Here is an 11,039-nt window from a genome sequence, read left to right on the forward strand (position 1 = left end):
TGGCAAAAAACTACAATCAGTTTTGACTAAAAATGGGCTACAATAGCCGGGTCTGAATACGAGCTAAATCGTGGCTACGCACAGCCTATAACATGTAGCCTAAAATAAAGTAAACCAAACAACTTGTAATCATGGTAGACTTTGCTTACATGATGGAATATCATACATCTCACAAGTTATTTTGGAAAAAAAGACATTTATCCAGATTAAATGTTATTTGGGCTAAAAGTGGGTTACGCATAGCCGGGTCTGAATACGAGCTAAATCGTGGCTACGCACAGCCTACACATATAACATGTAAAATAAAGTAAACCAAACAACTTGTAATCATGGTAGACTTTGCTTACATGATGGAATATCATACATCTCACAAGTTATTTTGGAAAAAAATACATTTATCCAGATTAAATGTTATTTGGGCTAAAATTGGGTTATGCATAGCCGGGTCTGAATACGAGCTAAATCGTGGCTACGCACAGCCTACACATATAACATGTAAAATAAAGTAAACCAAACAACTTGTAATCACGGTAGACTATGCTTACATGATGGAATATCATACATCTCACAAGTTATTTTGGAAAAAAATACATTTATCCAGATTAAATGTTATTTCGGCTAAAAGTGGGTTACACATAGCCGGACTATATCGGGTCTATATTTAACCCAGACGTTGAAAAGACGGCTATTGCTTGCTGGGCTGTAGCCTACATCATTACATAACCAGAGAGTAGCCTATTTCTTTTCGTTTTAAATTGTTAAAAAGACATTTCAAGCTTTCTTAAGATATATTTCATGTCTGTGAGGCATATGAGTTTCGTTAAGTTAGGATGAGATGCGCTCCTGTTTACGAGTCGAGCAGTGCAAGCTATGATTGTGTTGTCTGCTTTCTGCTATATTTGGTATTTGGCAATTGGTTGATTAAAAAATAAAATAAAAAATAAAAATAAAAATTAAGAAACAATTTATACAAAACGAAATTCACTTAAATCGTTTTCTGCAAAACAAAACTTAATTAAGGTCAAAATCATGTCTGACCCGCTCCTCTCGATATTGCGTACTCGTGTGTGCGGTTCACTTTTCATAATCAACATAAATTAAAAATAACATTATAATATTTTAACAAATATAAACTAAATAAGCTTATTTAATGGCTACAACACGTATAGTAGACCTAGACTCTCTATTTGTACAAATTGCTGCACATTCATTTTATTCAGAATTTTGCACACATAAGTTGAAAGGTATTTGTTTGTGCATGAATGTAAAACATATCTGCAACATTTATCAAGTTCACTGATAATTATGCGTGCATTTATTAATTATTATCTTAATGAATAATGTAACAAGGACGAAGCATGTAAACTGCGTTGTTTGTTTAGAATGGAATGGATCGCAAATAGATCCGAATGAAGAAACGTACAAAACCATAGTAGAAAATGGGTGGGCCCGGACCTAAAATGGGTGGGCCCCGGGCCCAATGGTAGCGCCGCGGCTGGGCTATGTCCTGTTATTTATTAAAGCATGAAATTAATTCCTAGAGCATGATATCATATTCCGTTTGTTGCAGTGTCCAAAAATACATGTCTAGTCTAGTTTGACCATCTTATTACAGGGGTAATACCCAGCAAACACATTTACGTTGTGGCAACGTCTCTGGCACGTTGCATTACTGCTATGGCAACGTCGCTGTCTACGTGCACGCAACATTGTAACAACGTAGAATTGTAAGACGTGACAGGGCTGTAGCAACGTTGCTGCGCGACATTCAGCAACTGAGAGACGACGTTCTGGCAATATTTTTATATGGTGTATTTTGTTAGATAATTATATAGGCTACTATTTAGCGTTTATTGTTTAGGCTATCTATATTATTATTTAATGGGTTTATCAACACCTGCAAGTGTAGCCTACACTTTGAAGAGTAAAAATGACAGAAGGTTTCGTTAATTGAACTTTATTAAAACTGCATAATCAAATTGCACTTCCAAAATTCATACATTTGTGAAAAATGAAAAAAAAAAAAAAAAAAAACGAAATAAACGAATACAAATTTATTTTAAGTATAATAATAAAACATAAAAAGCAAAGGCAGAACATTTAATGAACAAAACCGGGGCTGTATGGCAGATTAGCCGAAAGCAGGTGTCACCGGGGAAACATCCACGATCCAGAAGAGCAAAGAAACGAATGAGACTAAATAGCGGAAAATCAAACGAAAAACTAAACAGTGCGAGCGATGCTAAATTAATCACATTAGAAATTAAAGTTGTAGGTTGTGTTTGATAGCTGAGGTAGGCTAAACACAATACTCACGTATCCTTGCTCGATGATGAGTGAGAACACAATGAGCCCAACAACAGGTGGTTGGGATTTAAAGGCTGATTTTCCCGCTTCAGCGCAGTGACGAGGACATTAGGCTATGTAGTCCAGTGGTTGTCACGACAGCGTTGGTATAACCTTAAGCAATGGCCCGGAACGATGGTTTAATGTCAACATTGTGACAACGCTGTAACAATCTTCACCACACAACGTAGTTATAGCAACCTTTTGGCCATGTTGTTAAAACGTTGTTAGAAGGTCGGGTACGTTGTGCCAACGTTCTGTGTTTGCTGGGTAATGGTGAATAATTTTAAATGAAATTTCTTTTACTTTGTTTGTAATTAAACATGTATGTGGGTTACTCCATGCTCTATTCCAATTAATATATGGGGGACCATTTGTACCTGGAGGCAGGGATAGATTTTGCACATAAAAGGTTTGTTGACTTTTCTGTCTAGAAAAGATAGACCATTTATTGAAACACTACTGGAGAAAGATATTAATTTGATCCAAATCTGTTGTAACAAGATTATTTCGACCATAGACTAAAAAAAAAAAAAAAAACGGCTTCTGCTCTCTGGAAACAGAAACGTTAGACCATTTATTCTATAGTGGTTCACTTAGCTCTTCTCTGTGGAATGATATACATGTCAGAGTTCTGTCACTTCTGTTTGGGTTACATCTTGGGTTGGTGACAGAGCTCTAGCATTCTCGGTTTGTCATGCGTTTGTGTATAGTCTGGTTTGTTGTGAGCTCATGGCTTGTCATGTATTTCCTTGTGCCATGTGCTCTTCTGACAATTGTCTAGCCCCTCCCATCTTGTTACCTGATTATTGATTAATTTGCCCCACCTGCTTTCCTCCTTACCCTCTTTTGTTGCTTCACTATTTAGTCTCCCTGTGGTTGCAGTCCTGTGCTGGTTCGTTGTCTATGTTCCCAGTTTGTTGCCAAAGAGTTTTTGTTTGTAGTGTTTTATTTCTTTTGTTAATAAATACCCATTTGTTTTCAGCACTTGAGTCCTTACTCCTTTCACCAACCCAGTCCGTGACAATACAATGTTTCATTAATGGATACTTTGGCTCAAACATACAATTATCTAATTTTGACGTCTTCTTTTACTTTTCTGACTCAAACTCTTCTGTACAATGTTATTAAACTTGACTTAAAAATTATATAGACTGTATCTCTGGATTAGATGGTAAATCAGAATCAAAATGTATGCAATACTTATCTAAGTTAACTTGTAATAATTTAACTGATATTTACTGTCTGATACTCTGGCTGTGTACTTTTGTTGTTTATCATTTTCATACAGATTATTTGTTACTTGTATGATATTTGTTTCAACTCTCTATTGTCTGATGTATATATATATATATATAGCCTATATATATGAACAAATGTATAATCATTTTTGCATGCATTTTGATTGAAATGTGAATATATAAATACACTATATATATTTCTTGTTTTTCTCAGAACATGACGTGCTCCTTTATTCTGCAACTGCATGACTGCAACATTATTCCCACTTTCAAGGCCCAGAAAGGTAGTAAAGACATTGTTAAAATAGTCCATGCGACAGTGGTTCAACCTCGATTTTATTTTAAGTTAATAAATCTCCAATGCAATAAATGTTCATAAAACAAACAAACAAATAAATAAATATATTATACATGGTTTTTAAGATCACAGTATTACACAAATACACACACATATTCAGGGTTTGAAATGAACTTTTACACTCAACAACCATATACACTGAATGACAATAAGAGAAGAGAAAAACACGTACCTGCATAAGTTTATATATGTTTATATACAAATATATTTATTTTGAAATGAAAACAAAAAGTCTCAGCTGTTGTTGTAGCCTATTATAATTTAAAAAAAAAACATGTTACTATGTTGTTAAGTTTTCATTTCAGATTTCTGTTTTTGTCTTCATGATTTCACATTATTAGTTTTCGTTTAAGACTTTTAGTTTTAGACTTTTAGTTTTCAATCTGACCCAATAATTCCTCCATAATAATCCCTCCATATCACATAGGTTATAATACATAGAAATATAATAAAAAAGTAATTAATATCCTATTAGAAAATAACAGCTCTTTTGATAACTAAGATCCTGATTGACTTTATATTGACATTGTTAAAATATATGCATTCTATGGGGGGTCAGAAAGCTCTAGGATTTCATCAAAAATATTTTAATTTGTGTTCCGAAGATGAACGAAGGAACAACATGAGGGCGAGTAATTAATGACAGAAGTTTCATTTTCATTTTTGGGTGAACTATATTTCCATATAGTCACCCTTAAAACCATGGCAAGAGTTTACGTCAAAGATTTATATCAACTTACTTAGAAATTAAAATATCTGTTCCTGAAAAAATGTTTTGTATAATAATAAATGTTTAGTTTTAGAATCCATTCATTGCGTTTTCAATCTTTTAAAGGGACAATATGTAGCTTTTTAGGTATTTTATTATCTAAAATCAATATTTTTATTCATAAATATGCCCTCAATGGTGTACAAATACCTATGCCAATGATCAGACTAATCCTCGTAAACGAAGAATTTATTATCTTTATATACATGGGACGGGTAGGTCCACAGTGGCTTCCATGTAGTTCCGCCATCTTGAAAAACTATAATAGCAGAGAGGGACAAAAAGTACTAGACCAATGCGTTTCCACAACGCGCTTTCGTTCAGAACCAGCGTCACGTGACTGAAGTCAACAGAAGCGGAGGAGCAGAGCAGAGAAAGGCGCTCGTCACTGCCGCGGCAAGTTTAAAAGGCTGCACTGCACGGTTATTTATACACCGTTCATTCATACATATGCTGAGTCACAGGATAAGGAGTCCTCGTCGTCGAAAAAGTCCAAATAGACCGTAAAAGGAAACGTGACCGGAGATTACAAAAACAAGGGTTAATGTCGGGATAGCTAATGCAGGAGAAAGCTTTCAAAAGTGATGCTGAAGTTGCCTGCTTTCTTCTCGACAGGTAAGTCAATGTTACGGTCTTAATTACAAGGTTATTTTTCATTGCTTTGTTGTGAACTTTATTATATAGACAGTAGAACATTTATAGTTATATCTATTTATCTATTCTATTCATACATAGTAAGTTAAACAGGCTCTTTGATGAATAGCAGCTATTGAGTAAAGGAACGTTAGAGAAGGCACGGATGATGATGATATCTAACAATGCACGTACTTCAAAAATATAACGAATAAAGGCGGCATTACTACTAACTACCATAGTTAATGTTTTTCACAGTCAGTAATTTATACTGTAAAATCAAGTTTCAGTTTGTTTTAAATAACAAACCTGTTCACCTGAAGGAAAACTCGAAGTGCTATTAGAAGACATCCTGTCATAGCTTTTTGGTACATAACGGCTACCGTAGATGCAACGCGCATTTGGAAAAGTGAGGCGCTGGAGAGCATTATTCGTTTGAATGCAAAATACAGTTTCACCACTAGATGGGAGGAATTCCCACTTAGTGTCCCTTCAAAACAACTGCATGAAGAAAGTATATCTTAAAGGTATAGACCTTATGCGCCAGAGAAACAAGGGCGCCGCCATCTTTGGAAAATTGTCTTTTAACTTCCGTTTTGCGGTCGCTCTGTATATTTATATGGCATTTCTGTCCAGGAGTAATTAGCTTTTTAAGTGGATTTACTTAATGTAAAGTTAACGAAAGTTATCATGAGGACTGTAATGTTTAAAGCAGATGACTAAACAAATGTAAATCGACCGGGAAGATTTTAAAACGAGCCGTTCATTAATAAACACGCAAAACGCTGTGAAAATACAGACCGGAAGTCAAAAGACAATGAGCGCAGCGCTGAAAAGGGGCGGAGCTACATAAGGTCTATAGCGGAGGATGTTTTACTTCCGGGTGGATAGCCTATACTATTGGTCCTCATAATTATCAATCATTCTGGTGAATCAATCAAACTTTTCAAAAAGTGGAGAGGGCAGGACTTATCTAAAATTTGGAAAGATCCGCCACTATACCTTTAAATATATATATATATATATATATATATATATATATATATATATATATATATATATATATATATTAAAACAGACTAAAGACTAAAATAAACACCCTGTCTGAACATACAGTCACAAAAACATCTGAATATTTAATTAAATAAATTTAATTAAATAAACAAAGGAAATGAATAGAACAAATAAAGGAAAATGAGCCAAACATTTCAGAATATCAAATTTTATTGTGAAGTCAAGTTTTACAAATCGCATTGCAAAATGCATTGACACCATTATATGAGATCTGAACTGAGATGGACAAAGACATCACGGTTTTCTCTAAAGTGGCGCTAATATATATATATATATATATATATATATATATATATATATATATATATATATATATTATATTATATTTATTATATTTTTATTTTTTATTTAAAAACATTAATCACCACTGAGCCTACTTAAGCTGGACTTGTGACGCTATTTTCTTCTGGAAACAACTTTGTTGCATTATCTTCCTGTTATCTCTGTAAAGCTGTTTTGAAACGCTGTATAAATAAAGGGGACTTGATATTTATTAAAAAGGTAGAAGGAACCTGAGCTTTTCTACTCCACTGAATTGAGGTGCGCAAGCAGGCTCACTCGTCTCGTCACACTGGGCCCGAACAGCACTAGGCTACTAGCTTATAAAGACTGAGGTCACTACAGTTAAAATCTCTTGCTGAGTTAATACACCTTTAAACTATTAATGTCTATGAATAAATATGTATTTTTATGTTTGTGTGCCTCTGCATTTCTGAGTGAACACCGCTGGTTCACTCACTATTTTTAAGTGTACTGTCGATCACGTGATATGACGTCATGACGTGCAGTCCTAACTGACGTTACCTGAAAAATCTATACAAGATGGCTACCCTCTCGAGCGACGTGGTATCAAGCATGAAACAACTTGTAAGTAAACTAAAACACTTCAAAACTACTTTGCTTGTTGTAATATTGTAAGAATATCATATTACACGTAAAATTTGACTGTTAGACAAGGCTATTTTTAAGTTGCAAGCGCGGTGCCGCGGGCGCGATTGCCTTCAGTCCGCCTGCTAGTGACAGAATATCCTGTGTACTGTTAAAGGGTAAGTTCGGTATTTTACACTTAAAGCCCTGTTTACAGATCGTTTCTGATGAAATAGAACGGTTAAAGGTCCCGTGACATGAAATTTTCACTTTCTGAGGTTTTTTAATATTAATATGAGTTCCCCTAGCCTGTATATGGTCCCCAATTTTCTAGAAATTTCAATCGGTGTAAATCGAGCTTTTGCTATTTTTCTCTGCCTTTGAGAAAATGGAAGCTCAATCGCGCTGATCTTGAATCTCCTCCTTGTGACGTTATAAGGAGGAATGTTACCTCCCCTTTCTCTGCTTTGCCCGCCCAGGCGCCCAGAGAATATTTTCCGCCCATGAGAAAATAAGCTAGGAAGTAGGAACGCGCGCGCGCAATTTTAGTTTGTCTACTAGAGATAACATGGCTTGTTTTGAGCGAGCAAAGCATAACAATTGCTCAATAATTGGATGTACAAATGAACACCGAAGGGTCAATACAGAGCTGGGCTTGCTGAAAGTCTGAAACTAAAGTCTGGATCACTCTCTTTGGCTCAGCTACACACCTCGGACAAGTAAGTCAACTAATGATATACAAGTGTGTTGCTTTACTGTTTATGGTTACCTAGATTGTTACACGTAGAATGTGGCTGTAACATTAGCTATGCAGTTTGTGTGTGAATACACACACTGTAACGCGAGTGTTGTACACTTCTTTGTTATTTGGATAACCGTTTTCCTGTTGGTTATATGGCGCGCGCGATATCCGCATTTCAAGATCGCAGAGCTTGATGTAATTGTAATAAGATAAATACAGACATACAGATCTCTCATGAAAAGGCAATCGTAGGTTAGCGTTAGCTACATGATAATAACTGTAAACCATCCGAATAAAGTACCGTATCCAGACATAATATTTTAAACTAACCATTCTGAAACGTCCTGCTGGAGCCGCTGAGTTGCAACTTCTTCATCCGTTGCTTCTCCATCCGGATCAGATTCTGGGTCAAACTGAAAAGCTTGAAAGACTGCGTGTCTTCGTGCCATTGCTATATCCAACGTAAACATGCACGCCACGGTACCGTAGCGCAAGATGGTCAAGGCCAAACCCACCCTCCACCTTGCGCCGCCTTTCTCCTCCTTATTAGTATTTAAAGCTACAGACACCGAAACGGCCCGTCTGAAGGAAGCTCATTCTGGGACTGGCTTCTAGTGGCTATAATTCTGCACCGAGGCTGAATTTTTGGAAAGAGATTTCAGATACAGTTCTAGGGACCACTAAGGCCTATATTAAAGCCTACAAAAAGTAGCATGTCATGGGACCTTTAAGATTAAAATTTGGACACATGCTGCTGTCCCGAGAATTTTAGGTTTATTTCGCTTTCCCCCCCCACCTCCAGAATGGGTGTACAGGTGCACTCGAACATATCCTTCCTAAAACGCATTAAACTTTCGTTTACAAAGACGTGAAACTCACCGAGTGGTCAGGGGTGTTCACTGATATGCTCACACAAAAATCGCTGCAAAAGATGCTTTCCAACAGGTGTTTTACCATTCGTTGTAAAACTGTGGATCTATTTTTCCAAACGTCTCACACCCGTAGATTCTTCCGTTGAGAGCTTGAATAATAGACACTCCAGCCCAGTTGGTGGCGATAATGCACCTTTGCCGAATTGCAAGCAAACCGCTGGCATTTCATTGAATACACAGAAGAAGCAGAAGAAGAAGCGGCGGAGTAATACCGTACCTCACACAGCTCTTTCAATACAAGTCAATGGAGTTGGACAAAAACTACGATAAAACATAATGGAAAGCATATTTTGCAGCGATTTTTGTTTGAGCCATATCAGTGAACACCCCTGACCACTCGGTGAGTTTCATCTCTTTGTAAACGAAAGTTTCATGCGTTTTAGGAAGGATATGTTCGAGTGCACCTATACACCCATTGTGGAGGTGGGGGGGGGGGAGCGAAATAAACCTGAAATTCTCGGGCCAGCAGCATGTGTCCAAATTTTAATCTTAACCGTTCTATTTAATCAGAAAGGATCTGTAAACAGGGCTTTAAGTGTAAAATACCGAACTTACCCTTTAATGTCGTGGCAGGGCAATAATCTTAACATTAGTCAATAACTCTTTTCAGCAAGCGATAGTCCTTCTGTTTTTGAGTGTGTTGCTGCTGTTTGTGTTAAGCGCCCTGCTCTGGTAAGTTCAATGTGATGTTATTCCTACCTGCACCCAAATGAGCTAGTGGCTAACTTTAGCAGTTACGTTAACTTTTACTCAAACAAAGTTAAGATTATGGACATAATAGTTACCGAATGAACTATGCCTAGCTAGGGAGCATGTGGAACCCAGAGGGAGGGGTTCTGGCAGACCAATCACATTGCGTCCGCGTAGAATTGATATACATTTTTGGAGAGGTGCACGTCAGGGTACGCCGTAGGGTATGTGCGCTACACACAGCTAGAACTACGGTGCGTGTCCACTGGCGCGGTGCGAGCGGAGCGGAGCGAGCATTTTCAATTCATTCCTATGGAAGTTGAGCTTCACGCTCGCGCATTGCATTTTGGGACTGACAGCGGACCGGAGAAAGCGTTGAGAGCGACCGAGAGCGTCAAAGGGTTGGGAAGTTCTCGACTTTATGCAAATATAAAGCGAAAAACGCGGTCGGCAGCCAATTGCTGTGAGGTTCGGGATGTGACGTCTGTTTTGAGAGTTTAAAAATATGCAAATTGTCCCGGAGTTTATGCTGGATTTAGTGCGCAAATCATTTTGTTTACAAATTAGACGCTTTGCAGTTGTTATATATGTTAAATTCTATTTTGGATGTGTTCATTGTGATTATATTGGCTGGGTTTCTAAAAGTTTATAAAACTGAAAGGATATCTTTGCTTGGGGCATTTGGAAACAAAGCTTGTCTATTTCTAAATGTAATCGCGTGCATCGCTGATGATTATACTGTCCATGTGTTGAAAAAAAATTCGATTAAACACACTCGCAACAGACACACCCCAAAGCGGAGACGTTACAGCGTTGCCAGCGGCACTGAGCGGAGTTTTGTCGCTGACGAAACACCAGACTGCACTTTAATCTAGTAAATGATGACTTCTGAAAATTGCAGAATAAATCAAGATGTAACATTTATTTGTCAGGTAAAATGTATCATGCCAGTTACACAAGTGATTAAAAGCCAATTCCTAAATAATAAATACATGACATCAATTACTCAAAGGTGACTCTAAAAGTAAGCAATGCATTCCTGACGGAGACACACAGTGGCGTGTGAGTGTTTTCCAACAGGCGGACACTGAAACAGCACTGTATGGGGGATGATCCTGGTTAAAGGGTCCTACAGACTGCTATGTCACCTAGCATTCAATACCCAGACCAGAACAAAAGGGTTGTATCAATATTTTTGGGTCAATTCATGCACCCCAGGGGAGAGCACCTGGTTTCGGGAGATATCTTGAAGAGACATCACCCAGAGAGGAAAACAGGATTCTCAATCTTTCTCATTAAACCAATGACTGCAATGAAATTAAGACCATTTTACCAATCGCACTGAGACACTTAAAATGATACCAAACAAAGGAAAAACAATAGATTC

Source organism: Squalius cephalus (assembly GCF_949319135.1).
Source record: "Squalius cephalus genome assembly, chromosome: 22".
NCBI classification, from domain to species: domain Eukaryota; kingdom Metazoa; phylum Chordata; class Actinopteri; order Cypriniformes; family Leuciscidae; genus Squalius; species Squalius cephalus.